Source organism: Xiphophorus maculatus, chromosome 10 (assembly GCF_002775205.1).
Source record: "Xiphophorus maculatus strain JP 163 A chromosome 10, X_maculatus-5.0-male, whole genome shotgun sequence".
Classification (NCBI taxonomy): domain Eukaryota; kingdom Metazoa; phylum Chordata; class Actinopteri; order Cyprinodontiformes; family Poeciliidae; genus Xiphophorus; species Xiphophorus maculatus.
Genome location: NC_036452.1, coordinates 19,688,808 through 19,703,836, shown reverse-complemented (window position 1 = coordinate 19,703,836; position 15,029 = coordinate 19,688,808). Strand labels below are relative to the sequence as shown.

General features: G+C 39.7%; 1 long non-coding RNA gene across 1 annotated transcript in view; it reads left to right on the top strand.

Moving 5' to 3' along the window:
• The window catches only part of LOC111609935, a 51,154-nt gene extending 36,795 nt beyond the window's left edge, over nt 1-14,359 (top strand). Inside the window, exon 3 of the long non-coding RNA XR_002753407.1 lies at nt 14,241-14,359. This is a non-coding gene — a long non-coding RNA (uncharacterized LOC111609935). The remainder of the gene's footprint in view (nt 1-14,240) is intronic.
• Nucleotides 14,360-15,029: the final 670 nt, after the last annotated feature.

Sequence of the window (15,029 nt, the reverse complement as noted above, 5' to 3'; positions counted from 1 at the left end):
CTAAACACAGCAGGCGCTGCGAGGCTCAGGGTCAACGCGAGTAACGCACGTACAAGGGTTGGAATGGTATTCCTACCGCCCAAGGGTTTGTTTTTTTTACACGGGATTTTATGTGGTAGACCAACATAAAGTAGTCATCAGAGAATCATTGAGGTGAAGGAACACAGCAGACAGGTCAAGGTCGAGGTTTAAAGCTGAGTTAGGTTACATGGGACAATGTCAAATACCCAAACATGGCCGTCCACCTAAACTGAGGAAGCAGGCAAGGAGAGATTTCATTAGTGGACTATGATAACTCTGGAGGAGCTGCGGAAATCTATGGCTCAGCTGGGAGAACCCGTCACCAGGGCTAGAACTGGTAGACTAGTAGTAATAGTCAATGGTGGACAAAGTACTCGATTCTAGTATTTGAGTAAATGTATTGATACTAACAGTCTAATCTTACTCGACTACCATAAAAGTTCCTCTGTCTTAATAACCTGGCACTGTTTGGGACTGAGTAAAGTAGCAGGAATACCCACGCATGTACTTCACATATAGAGCCACATCTCTTATTGAACTAGCCAATGAATTTAACTAATATTCAGACAAATGGCCCACTTTCTGTTAGCTATAACCTTGAAGACTAATATTTCATAACTCTCACTGTTTTTATCCTGCTCACAATGGACAAAAACCACATTAAGACACAACAAATTCAACCAGAACATGGATGGTTTTTGATCATTGTTGCTATGGTCTTTAGGATTCGATTTGAGAAAGTTGTGCCTCTCCAGGGCATGGTGCCTGGTGTGTGTGGGCTACATGGACGGATGACTATGGGAGTTAACTTGTGATGAATCGATCTAGGTCTTAGCAATCTTAACTACAACACTATGGATGGTGTACTTTAGTGTTGTTGCAAAATCACCTTCCATTTTTTGTTTTTTTGTTTGTTGTTTTGTATTTCAGCATCAACTGACAGTGCGGATTAAGGTTCAGTTCTCAACAAAAAAAATCCAAGAGGTTAAATTATCTTAATTAATCACAAAGCATGTCAGGGTGGTTCAGTTCGAGCATTCACGATGCTGATGTGAGTACATCTCCATCGATGCAGACAGAGCATCTAAAGAGCATAGCATGAGATTATGTAAGGTTATCACCGGATCAGTGCTGCCACATTTTACCAGCGCTTGTTGACACCATGTCAGTTGCAAATATATGGTGGGGTCTCAAAGTTGCGAAATGAGAGTTGTTCTTGTTAACAAATGTATTCCTTACCCTACTTTACCCATACTTAAGTCACATCATAACACCAAGCCGTACACCTAACCTCACAGAAGGGGTTGACCACATTAGAAATTCAGATTTCAGATTCATTCGTATCCCAAATTGGGCGATTGATGTTGCAGAAAGTATAAAAACTAAAGGACAAAGTATCAAAGATTTTTTTTAAAAACAACAAAACATACCAAGAGGACAGAAAATACAAATCAACACATGATGGGAAGAGTACAGCAGTGTATTTCATTATTGACCGACAGTTGCTACAAACACTAAATCAGGTGCAAGTCCTCCTACCTTGTCTTGCATTAAAAAAAGATATTGCTGTAGGAACAAAGGAGAGCTTGTAACTGTTACTTTTTATACAAGGAAGTCTGAGCCTGATGCCAGAAGACAGAAATTGGAACTCAGCATGTAAAGGATGAAAAGTATCAGCAATAATGGCTTTAGTTTTCCCGATGATTTGTTTTTTACATAGTTCTGTAAGTGAGCATTGTTCAACCCCTCAGATCTTATTGCTAGTATGCATTACTCTGCTAAGGGCATTTTTTGTTCTAATACTAAGATTTCCAAACCAACAGAGGAGGAAAAAAGTCAACACAGATTCAATATATGATCTATAAAATAGGATCATCATTGACTTATCAACTTGAAACTTTGCGAGCCTCCTTAGACAAAATAATCTTTGCTGCCCGTTTTTTTGTAGGTTTTCTGAATGGCAGGTAAATTTGAACTAATTATCCAAAATAGATATTTGTCGTTCTCTACTGTCTCCACTGTCTGACCTTTTATTAGTGTTTGTGTTGTGTTATGGGGTTTTTGTCTGAAATCAATGCACATGTCCTTTGTTTTCTGTACATTTAATGAAATAAAGTTTTATCACACCAGTCAACAAATTCATCGACCACAGGGGCATGGGCATGTTCATCATCATGTAGAAAGCTAACTATCACTGAGTCATCTGCAAATTTTAATAGTAACCTATCATCATGTCGTCCGTCTTTACAAATAGTAAAGAAGAGGGGAAAGGACGCAGCCTTGAGGGGACCCAGTAGACAGGCACTTCTCTCTAGACATGCATCCACTTACGCTGACATTCTGCGTTCTGGATGTTAAAAAATCAAGAATCCAGTCCACCACATTAAAATCCAGATGAACGTTATTAAGAAGTTAATCAATCAAAATATGGGACTGGATTGTGATTGACATTCATCCCCCTTCAGACGTCTATTGAACCTCTTTTTAAAACCTTTTAAGGTCGACGCCCGCCCTGTGGCGGGTATGACGTCATGTTTCTGTGTGTGTTTTTTGCTCCAATGTGATAATAAATTTTGTCAAAATGAAACAAACACTGTAAAATCACAAAGTTTAGGATGTTCTGAAAATAATGATACCAAACAAGGTAAGGTAAATAGTTTTTATGGTGAAAATATAAGGGTAAGTTCAAAATTAGACCAAAACGGCCATTTAGACCCAAGACTCCAAAGGGTTAAGAACTCGAATACTCATTGCCAGAAACCTTTTGCTTTGGCAGCCATGCCAACACCAACTTATCACATGATGGGGACGAATTCAAAAACCCAGCTGTCTGCATGACCTGATGCCAGGGAAAAAATAACCGAGACTCCTGAACACATGGCGGCAGGGTCAGATGTTTAAAACAAGCCGAGGGTTAAAACGATGGAAACGGTAGCCGAGTTTGGCGCCTGGCAAGAGAAAGACATAAAAATAACGATAAGCTTTTAATAGACATTCATAATCACAACTCAAGGAAAGACTGGGACAAATAGTGGTTTCAACTTGATGCCAACAAAAAAACTTCAAAAACAGTGGTGTTGTGTGGTAATGCTGGAGTTGGTTTATGATTTCAGTGACAGGCTAAAGAGGTTAGCATTGTCATCCTTTGCCAGACTGCCTTCTTAGCAACACAAAGAAGCTAAAACTGTTTTGTGAAAGTTGGGTTTAAACACATCAGCCTAATTCATTTCTTAAAAATATGTACTAACTTCTTTCTTACTGACATCTGCTGAAGTTAGCATGCTAGCTAGTTAGCACTGATCCCTATCAGACTAATACAAATTTACAGAAGCTGGAACCTGATGCCGCATAACAATATCGCCTTTTAAAATTTATGGCTTAGCTCTGAGCTCCAATAATACCGTTAAAGAACAAAATCAGTGACATGAATCCTTACTATGAGACAAAATAGCCTTAGAAAATACAAAAATCATTGCCCAAATAATGAATTTATATACTAAAGAAAAAATCTATCAAAATCAGCCTTTCCCTTTGTGAAAACAAAAAGTGTCCTCTTTGCTAATAGAATCAAGAAATCACTTTCATAGAGCCTGTCGGATAACATGAAGGTACACCAATTGAAAGAAACTGTCTTTTAGGTTGCACTCAACAGATAATAGCCACAGCAAAAGGATATAGCATAGCATTTCATGGACTTGGACATCAGTTTCACAGAAGCAAAAATCCATGCAGACACACACAGACAGAGAGACACATTTCCACGCTCCCACTGCAAGTGTGACATGAAGAAGTGTGACTCCAGCACCGCACGTCACAGACTTAGTGGCTAAATTTGGTGGCTCTGAGTGGGTGTCGATGACAGCGGCAGAAGCCCAGACTCTGCACATCAACAGGTCAAACACTTTGAGGAAAATATAAGTGTGTAGCTTTTAAATCACGCTATGTACTGAAAGGCAGAGAACAAACTTCCCCCCTTGAAGTTATCCACACTTTACTGAATTACAACTGCAACATTCATTGTATTTCTGAGGACACTTTATCTCACAGAGGGATACAAAATATATAATTGCAAAGTGAAAGGACAAAGATGAATGTATTTTAAAAATGTTTGACAAATAAAAATCGGAAAAGTTAAGCATGTGTCTGATATCTGCTTACTCTCTCCTGTGCTACAGCTTCTTCCTGATAGCACAGCCTGTCGTGAGTGCTAAGGCTAGTTAGCATAGCCGCAGATGACAGCGGATAAACAGTTTTCCTGCCACAATAAGCTGTTTCTCAGCCGTCAGCACATAGACGAGCGTGATTGACAGCGCTAAGGCCCACCTCTTGGCTCTGATTGGCTGTTTTTGATCAGTGCATTTTTTTCAGACGTCTTGATCTTTTCGCAGAATATCTATCTCATATAGGCTTTCGGACATGATGACAGTTTTAACAAATGTGTAAGAAAACATTTTTTTAATAAAAGTTACACACTGCAGCTTCAATACACCATCCCCACGGTAAAACCTGGCTGTGTTAGTATCATGAAAGTTAATTCAAATGGGTAGCATTTATACTGTAAACTTAATATTTAAATGCACAACTGAAACATCTCAGTTATATTCAATGCATTTCCACTCTGAGAGTCAGAGTTTTATGCGGACAAGTAATATTCAGACCGTAGCATCATTAGCATTCACTGTGAATCCAGACGACCTTGCTACTCCTCTGACCTTTTCCTCAACTGATTAGCGATTTGTTCTTTTTGTGAGGCGTTTCCATTCCCTCCATCTCATCTGAATAAATGTGTGTTTCTTTTATTTTGTCACCTTTAGCCCTTTGATCCGCCGTACATCACGGCTGAACTGAATGGCGGATAATTTTGCCACATCTTGGTGAATCAGAGGGTTACATTTCTGCTCCGCTCGGCTTCGTCCCTACAGTGTTAGAAAGTCTCCGTTCAAAGATCTGAAATCCGTATGCCACTATGTCTGTAACGCTGATGCTAGGTGTTAGATACATGCTGATTTGTCAGCTAAATAATTAATATATTCAGCCTTTATTTAGGTAGAAAATGTAAAAAAAGAAAAAAGATTATGCATTTGGTCTGGTTGCTTCAGGGTTTTGAAATCATTGCCATGTTTGCACCGTCAGATCATGATATCTGACGACGTCTACCTCAACCTGACCCACAGTCTACACTCTGGTTTAGATGAATCTGTGTGCCTGATCATGCAGGAGTCAAAAAGCAACGAGGGAAATGCGTCATGCTTCGCAAAAGTATTCACAAGCCTCGAATTTTTCCAAATCTCACAATGTTTCAGTCTCGAACTTCAAAGTTTTTTTTTGTAGATTTTATGTGACTGGCCTAAGCAGAAAGTAGTGCATCAGTGTGAATTGTACGGGAAGCAATGCAGAGTTTTCACAATGTTTTGCAAATAGAAAAAGAAGAAAAGCATGGCTAGATTTGCATTCAGTCCCACTGAGTCGGCTGTTTCTAAAACCATCTTTTACTTCCACAGATTTACGTCTGTAAATCTTTTGCAGAATGTCTCGTTGCACCTCTGGGGACTCAAACCTTTGCACCCAATCTTCTTTGCAGAATAGCTCATGGCTAGTCAGATAAGATGGAGAGCGTCTGTGGAAATCAATTTTAAAAGTTTCGCCTTCAAATTGGTTTTATGTCTGGGATTTGACCGGGCCATTTACCAGATGAATATGCTTTCATCTAAACATTTCTTTGTAGCTCGGGGTCATTGTACTGCTTTGAGGTGATCAACCGCCTCCGCCTCCACCACCACCACCGCCCAGTGTCAGGACTTACACAGACTAAGGTTTTCATCCAAGCATGTGCTGAATTTAACTCCAGTCATCGGTTTCCCCGTCTGTTATTAAGTATCACAAGAAATTTCTAGTGTGTTCTTCATAGATTCCATGGACACTTATCTGGATGTTTTTATTTATGACCACCACCAAATTAAACCAAATTGCTCTATTTGTGGTCAGAAGCCCTCTGTACATGCATCCAGTTTATCGAATGCCATGGATTTGTTACTCATATTCTGTTTTATTAGCTAAATGAGGCAAGTTGATCCGGTTAGCAGCCACTCCAAATCAAATAAGTTATCATTTATTAGTCCCACTTTATCGCACTTGGGAGAAACAACTTACAAACAAGTCCTTGGGGTAAAATGACTTTGTAGAGGCGACTGTTTTGTTTTGCAGGCTTTGTTAATGAAAGCTATAATTATCACTCAGCAAAATCAATATTCTCACTTCCTTTAAGGGGGAAAAAAAGCAGGAAGAAGGAGAGGGGGAGAGGGGCCTTGTTTCAGTAAGCCTGGAATGAGCCTTGGGACTCTGCAGGGCTGGGGAATAAGATTTATGAAGCTGTGTTCATAGCTGATTGGCCTTAATTGTCTCCCAGCTAAGCAAGAACCCCCATTCTGCTAAATGAGCCAACGATCAAATTCTAATTTATTTATTAGCTGGCAGAATCACAGAATCTCTTCATCACGCAGAGGAGAGAGCACCGACAGGATTTTTCAGGGTTTGGGGATGACAAATACTCCGTGTTAAAGTACAACTTAAGTGCCTTAAAACATTTCCGTGACTTGAACTCACAGAGAGTCTCTGTTTGTCAATTAGTCTTTCATCGACACTACATTAGTTTTGTTAAACATTCTTCTAATTGACGACTATTTCACGCCAAAATTTCTTTGAAGAAAATCCCAATGATGACTTTTTAAGACATTGTTCATTTCTGATCACTGATCCAGCTAAGTCCGTTTTAATGAGGGAAGGAAAGCCCTCTTGGCAATTACTGAATAATAACTTCCATAGCTGATTTACTGAACATTTGGAAGATTGTTTTTTTGTCTTATTTTTTTATGTGTTGCTGCATACAAGCCAGTTAATCTATTCCTTAATTCCACCAAATTAATTTTGCAAGACATCTGCCTTGTCTGACAAATTTTAATGATCTGAATGTCGATTTAGCAAAAGCAATAATGGTTTGAAAAATTCATTTCTATTCAGTTTGGTGCTATTTATGCAGGGCAAGTTCAATACAAAATACACTTTTAAAAGACAAAGAGCTATTATTGATTCCCTACTAATTAAATTAGAAAAGGCACTCACTTACAACTCCGTGCAGTTGGAGTTCAGTACTGGCAGAAAATAGGATAACATTTTTTTCCAATTTTTCAAATAATAATTTGACCTTTTTTAAATTTAAACCCCAACTACCCCTCCAAAAAACAACTATAAATGTTCAGCAAATAATCTTTGATGAATGTTCCTTTTTCAATAGCTAGAACACATTTGAAATAGTTTGTCACATTCTTTATTATTATTATTATTATTATTATTTTTTTTTTACAGAAGTAAAGGATAACACTGTCTTGAATCGAAGAGGTTCCGCTTATATCACTTTTCAAAGAAATTCTGAATTTAAGATGAAAATTATTTTCAGGTGGATTAAAAACTAGACTTATCATCAGACTTATCAGATTTATGAGATTGCAACCATACTGCATTTGAGGATGCAGTATGGTACAGTTTCCTTTGGTACCATAGTATGGTATGGTATGGTATGGTATGGTATGGTATGGTATGGTATGGTATGGTATGGTATGGTATGGTATGGTACTGTACGGTATGGTATGGTACGGTACAGTATGGCATGGTACGGTATGGTACGGTATGGTATGGTATGGTATGGTACGGTATGGTATGGTATGGTACGATATGGTACGGTATGGTTTGGTATGGTACTGTACGGTACGGTACAGTATGGCATGGTACGGTATGGTATGGTATGGTATGGTATGGTACGGTATGGTTTGGTATGGTACTGTACGGTACGGTACAGTATGGCATGGTACGGTATGGTACGGTATGGTATGGTATGGTATGGTATGGTACGGTATGGGATGGTATGGTATGGTACGGTATGGTATGGTATGGTATGGTACGGTATGGGATGGTACATTATGGTATGGTACTGTACGGTACTGTACGGTATGGTACGGTATGGGATGGTACAGTATGGTATGGTACTGTACGGTACTGTACGGTACTGTACGGTACTGTACGGTACTGTACGGTACTGTACGGTACGGTATGGTATAGTACAGTAAGGTATCGCACAGTATATTATGGTACTCCTGTGTAGTAATACATCCTGATCAACCTTGGGGTGAAAATGGAAATGGACCTTTAGCAAAATGAATCCTCCAGAATAGGTGACCGCCTGTTGACAGACTGTTGACAGACTGTTGACAGCCTTAACCAGGCTGATGGGGCCTACATCCACATTACTAGTTCTGCTTTAGCCTCAATAAACCTTGGTCTTTCTTATTATATTGGCCTCTAATTGCCAGCATTAAAAGTCTTAAAAACACTCCCTACAATAGTGGTCTGCCAAAATAGTTGCCACATGGCAAATAAAACAAGTGGTTGTTAAAGATTTCCACTATTTAAGGCTTAGCCTCATTGGCGTTTTGAACTGCCACTTTTCTAATTTCCTGAAGTGGCTAGTTGTGCTGCCACAGTTCTAAACCTAGCTTAACGATTGACAGGAACACCAAATAAAGATTTGGTTTCAGCTCTTGTTTTTTTTGTTAGCTATGTTTTTTCTCCTCTGTCACAGCTACCAAAACTAACTACTTTTCTGGCAGCCTCTCTGCCAACACTGTTAATGTTACAGTGTCATTCAGGCACCACAAGGAGCTCTGTCTGTCTGTGCTGCACTTTCCACGCTTAATCCTACCAGGATTTTAAAAATGTCCAAGATATTTACATCCCTGCGGTGTTCCTGACATAGGCGTGTCGTGAATATATCCCTGTTGAGCTTTGACTGCTCTGTCTCCACCTGACGACGCCCAAAACTCAAACAGCTATCTTCTGTTTCATTTGATGTCAACTCCCAGACAGAGAAAATACATTCTGCAGTATAAACTAGCAGGATGTGAGTACACCTTTAACAGACTGTAACATGATGCTGATAACAAACATCATAAAGCCACAAACATCTGACTTCAGAACAAACACATACACTAGAAGCTTTTTCTTTAAGATAGTAAAAGTTAGGATACATTATTTCTTTTAAAGTAGGATCTGTGTAAAAAAAACCCACCCTTCTTTGTACATTCAGAGATATTAAAGAAGTCAGACACTAACCCAGCAGAGACTGTTTATTTGTCTGAAAACCGTCTTGCATCCTGGACGGATTCAGACAAAAATAATGAGAAATCTGCTAATGAGGCCAAAGGGTCACTAATGGTGAGTAAATTATTTGCGATGCAGCCCTGCCGTATAATGAACACGTCTCTCTTGACACCTTCAGAAAGATTAATCTGGCTCGGATTTCACACTTGATAATTACTTAGGCTGCAGCAAATGGAAATAGATATAAGTCTGCCTTTTTGAAGCAGATGCAGTGAATTAGTCACTCTGTGGGTCTGAGTGGAGTTTGAAGTCATAGCGGACATAATTGATGATTTAAATCATGACAGCTGACAGTGGCAACATAATTTTATAGGTTCGCATTACGAAGCCATTCTATAAGCACTAAGACTAACTTGTTCCTACGTTTTGTTTTGGGAACTGGAAATAAATAAATAAATAAATATCTTACTAAGTAATTTTATTCTACTTGCTTGTGCAAATATCTTATTACACTTGAATTAAGACAAAACTAAATTCCAAGTATCTTTTTAGCAAGATATAGGAGCGTGTTATCAGTAAATAATTCCTTAATATTAGTGAAAAAGTACTAGTTCCATTGGCAGACAGTTTTACTTATAAGACAATTTCCCTATAAGTAAAATAATCTCCCAATGGAACTAGTACTGTTTAATCAATATCAAGGATTTATTTACTTGAAACAAGCTTCTATATCTTGCTGATAAGTTATTTTTTTTGTCTTAATTCAAGCTTAGAAACAAAAATACTTGGTAAGATTGTATGGTTTTGCAATCTTGGAGCTGCATTATGACTGGATGTTTGCTTGTCTAGTCGGGACATTAGTCTTTTAATCTTAGAAATCTTCAGTTAATAGAAGGCCAACTTTATAGTTGTCTTTATGTGTCACTGAATGTTCAGGTTACAAATATATGGAGCCGTCACACCCCTCAAACATCAGAGTAGTTCTGGCCAGCCCTATTTGGTGGGAAATGTGTGCATCAATCCCGGTTTTTGGAAAATTAAAATTTCATACTTTCTAAAAAAGGAGAAATAATCTTTGTCTGTTTATTCTTCGTTTTTTGTGACTCAAGACGTAGATTTCGTTTAATTTCAGTATCGGGCAAATTTAACCTGAGAAAATACAAAATAAAATTTTTAAATAATCATTTTACTGAGGAAAGAAAATCAAATCAACCTGGCCCTATTTGGAAAAAAATAATTACCATCTAAATCCAAAAGCTGCTATTAAGCTGTTATGATAACAGGCAATTAGTCTTTTATATTGCTATGGAGAAATTACAGCCCACTCTTTTCTGCAGAACTGTTTTCATTGAAGAGTTAATGCGCATTAACCTCTTAGGAAAGGTCACGCCATGCCGTCTCTATTGGATTTCAGTCCATACTTTGACTAGGCCACTCCAATTTTTTAATTGTGAGATTTTTAGGCATTTAAAGGTGGATTTGATGGTGTGATTTAGGTCATTATTATGCTGTGTATCGGTCACAAACTCACACCCAGACGTTCTCCTCCAGGATTTGATGCTGGAACTCATGGTTTCATCAGTGGACAGGTACTGAAGCAGCAAAACGGTTTCAGATCAGCAGTACAGTACAGATGAATCATTAACACCAACCTTCACTTAGGGCAGCTCGGGGCCTGCAGTGTTGTATCTGTTTGCGTGGGGTTCTTTGTGACCTCCTGGATGTCGGTACTGAACCTAGGGAGGCTCACCACTTCACTCCAGTGACCACACACTGCATCTCGTTTGGTGACTTTAACGCCAGAGGAAGTGTGTGTGTGTGTCCGTGACAGAAGCGGTGTCCCGGTTGGCAGAGGATGTGAACAAATAATCAAATCTTAGATTGCTGCCACACCAATGAACGTGTGAGTAATTAGTAGCAGAAACGCCGCGCTGTCACTTGTTGACCTAATTAGCCGCGACACGCCGAATGCTCCGAATGACGACAGCCCAACATCATTTCTGTCGATAATTACTCGACCTCATAGAGGTTTTTAAATAAGTGACTTGTAGCTGAAAATGCTGTGCTGTCGCCTTTTTGACCTAACAAGGTCGATACAGTGATATTTTCTAACAAGCTTGCCCACTTAGTGACAGCTGTAAGTGTGTAAAAAAACCCAATGTTTTAATGATCTGTTCAATGACAGACTTTTCCCTCCAGACCAATCGTCTCCCATCCATGTTCTCTACCTTCACAAGCCAGTGAGTCTGTTGCACATCTCGGCTGTCGCTATTTGCTCCCTTGTGTTGGTTTGTGACATAAAAGTGTGTTAGCAATGTAATGTGATGTGGAGTATTAATTCTACGCAGCATCAGGAAACCAGATTTTTTAAATCTGGATTTTATAGTCCCCTATTAATCCTGAACTCAGCTTTTAAAAAATGTGGTTAATCCCAGGTACTTTATGACCTGCGAAAGGGCCAATTCGTTTTTACCAACCGCTTTATGCTCTGAGAGGATTTAAAGGGGCAGTATTGTGTAAAATCAACTCTTTTTTTTAGGTTTATGTCATATTATAATGTTATTCCCTCATGAGTGTTGGTTTGATTCTTTCATGCATGTTTGAGAAATCTTTTAATCTCCCGCGGCAACCATTCAGCTGGGCAAAACGCTTGTTGGGACCTTCGAGGCGCAGCTCCTCCTCAGAGCTGCAGTTTCCAAGCTTCCGGGCTCCCACATCAAAGAGCAGCCCTCCCACACTCGGTTCCTTCAGACTAGCCTACAGCAATTAGCAAACACCTGGTGGAATGGTGCGTCTGCTGAGCTTCTTAGGAGCTTCTTTTCAGAGCAACGCTGGTAAAAACGTTGTTAAAGGGTTAATAGGGGAGCCATGTTGTGATGACTCCCTGAATTTCAGAAAGAGCAGGAGCTTCTTAAAGAGATAGAGGTCCAATTTCAAGGTGTTAAATTGCAAAGTTACTTTGATTTTAAGTCACATTTAACATATCCAGCATTTTTATATCAACTGAAGGTAGGATAGTTGCCTTGGGTTGTGCTATAAAATGTCACAATGGGGCTAGAAAATACATAATACTGCCCCTTTAAATGTATTTTTAAAATAGTCCAAATGGAAGAAGTGTGTTGGTGGGGAAATTTTTTATTTTCTTCCAACAGCGAGTTTTTTCTTGGTTATCTTCTCTGTGTCCGAATCAAGACGTTCATCACCAAGCCACCCTCGGGGCTGCTGCATTTTTCTCCTCCATCCTCTGTGGCCCCTTCATCAAACACACTCTTACTCACTATCTTCCGGGTAAATACAGCTGACAAAGTCATCCATGTGTGCTTATTTCCAGTCCAGACATACACACACACACACATACCCTCACACTCTCTCTCAGGACAGATGTGCATGCTTGAACGGCACATTTTCTTTGAGCGGTTGCTAAAAAAAGCCCCTCTACCTCCCCTCTCTTCCAAACCCCTCTACCCGCTCAGAGGTTAGAGACAGAATTGCATAACGGCTGTGATGTCAGCACCGCTCCTCGCTGCGTAACAAGCGACGCTGATGGCCATGAACTCAGAGGAAAATCTCAGAGCGGCAGAAAAAGCGAGGAAGGAAGGAGAACGCCTGATGTCACGCCGCAGCTTGTTGCTCGTCCCGAACACGTTAGGCGTTTGTTTGTGGGCACGTCTTCCTCCCACATGAAATGATGAGTCAGAATTAAGCAGCAAGCATTTTTCATGCAGCGGCGATCGATTGGTGGAAACTTGCCCTTGAATATTTTTCTCCTCCGTCTCTCGCTCCCGGTGGGTGTTAGAGATCGGTAGACGGTAGTTGCTGCATCCATATGGAATAACTGTCTGGATTCTTGTTTCAGTCAATCAATCAAATTTTATTTGTATAGCACATTTCAGCAGCAAGACATTTCAAAGTGCTTTACATCATTACAAACACAGAAACACAATGCAATATAGAATCAATCATTAAGTCAAGTTACATCAATAAATTTGTAATTGATTACATTTCAAATACAATTCTAAACAGGTGGGTTTTCAGTTGAGATTTAAAAGAAGTCAGTGTTTCAGCTGTTTTACAGTTTTCTGGAAGTTTGTTCCAAATTTGTGGTGCATAGATGCTGTTTGTTTGTTTTACTCAACCAAGTCCAAGTCTCATGGAATCCCATTTCACACGTCGGGTTTGAATGCATCGTTGAGGTGTAGGGTTCGTTTGAGTTATTACCATTCAAAGAAAACACCACCGCTCAGGCCTGGGCGAAGGCATTTCTTCCACTGGTTTGTGCTTTGCAAAAGTATTCACATCCTCAGAAAATGCAAGGATGTATGCAGGGATTTACACTGAGGTTACGTTAAACAAAAATAGACACGATTTAGTCATTTGGTGACTACTGCTTTGGGTTGTATGAATAAACAGAATAAAGTGCAAATGAACACCAGCATTTTTTGTTTCTTTATATTAAAACCTTTTTAAATGTATGATTTTTTTTGACAACTACTTAATTATGTGGTAGTTTGTTTTAGTTTAGGGGTCTGTGGATAAGGTAATGAACAGCGTGATGAGTTCACCACAACTTTTAATATGTGGAGTCTGTGTCACTTTGCACAAACAGTTAGAAAATCCTTTTATTTCTCCTGCAAGAATTGCAGAATTGATTGATGTAATCGGGCAGTAAGTTGATAAAAACTGTTTTGAATTGATTGATAAAATAATATTTAAGCACACTATTATCTGGGCGGTTCTATTTATTCGTCCCTCTAAAGTCCAGAGGGCCACATAAGAAAACTATGGCGGGCCAGATTTGGCCCCCGGACCTCGAGTTTGACACATGTGCTCTAAAGACTTTCAAGTGAATTCTTTGACAGGAACATCGGGTTTTTTTTGGCCTTTCAGCCAAAAAAAAAAAGAATTAGCATTCAATTAGATTGAAGAAATAATGAGAGAGCAGTGGATCGCAGCGGGACGGAGGAGGTAGATGCTTTTGTCTGTATTGTACAGAGTTCGGGTTAAGCTACGGTCTGACAAGCAGGAGCAGGTGTTAAAAATAAAACTCTTTCCTCTTTCCTTCAATACAGGTGAAATTTGGACCGGACAAAGGCAGTTGCTTATTTTGGCACTTCATCCTACATTGTGGCTGTTGGATTAAAAATCAACCCCCCGCCGTGCGGCGCAATCAGAATCCTTTTTTATTGCTTCCAGTCGCCCAGACAGGAAGTCCACGTTGCTGTTGCTATGCTGGAGACGGAGTCCAGGCGCTCGGCGTCCCGACAAATATTCCACTGTTAAAGTGAGCGGAGAGAACACCGGCGCTGACGTGAGGCCGCTGATGTCACGCTCTCTGCGTGACGGCAACAGCAGCAGTTGTCCCCCAGCTGTGAATGTAATCATGTCCCCAACACACACACACACACACACACCCGATCCCCACCGCCGCATACACATGCACACACACACGCACACGCACACACACACACACACACAATTTGATGTTTAGTTGAAGCCTGGAGATAATTCCAAATATAGCATGGGGCGTGAGGGGGAGTTGAGTAAATCATCAGGAGCTGCTAAATGTGTGTGTGTGTGTGTGTGTGTGTGTGTGTGTGTGTGTGTGTGTGTGTGTGTGTGTGTGTGTGTGTTTGCCTTTTGCTGAGCTTATATTCATCAGTTGCTCTCTTTGAAATTCACACACAGAAATATTTTAGCAAAGATCGGTTTCTGCATATATTTTTTTTCTGATTACAGTTGCCTGCGAAACTGTTCCTGCTTTTAGAATGTTTTTTGTACATTAGGTGAACTACGGTGGGAATTTATCGTATCGTTTATCATTTATTGTGAACATTTCTTGTCATAATAAGCATTTTGAT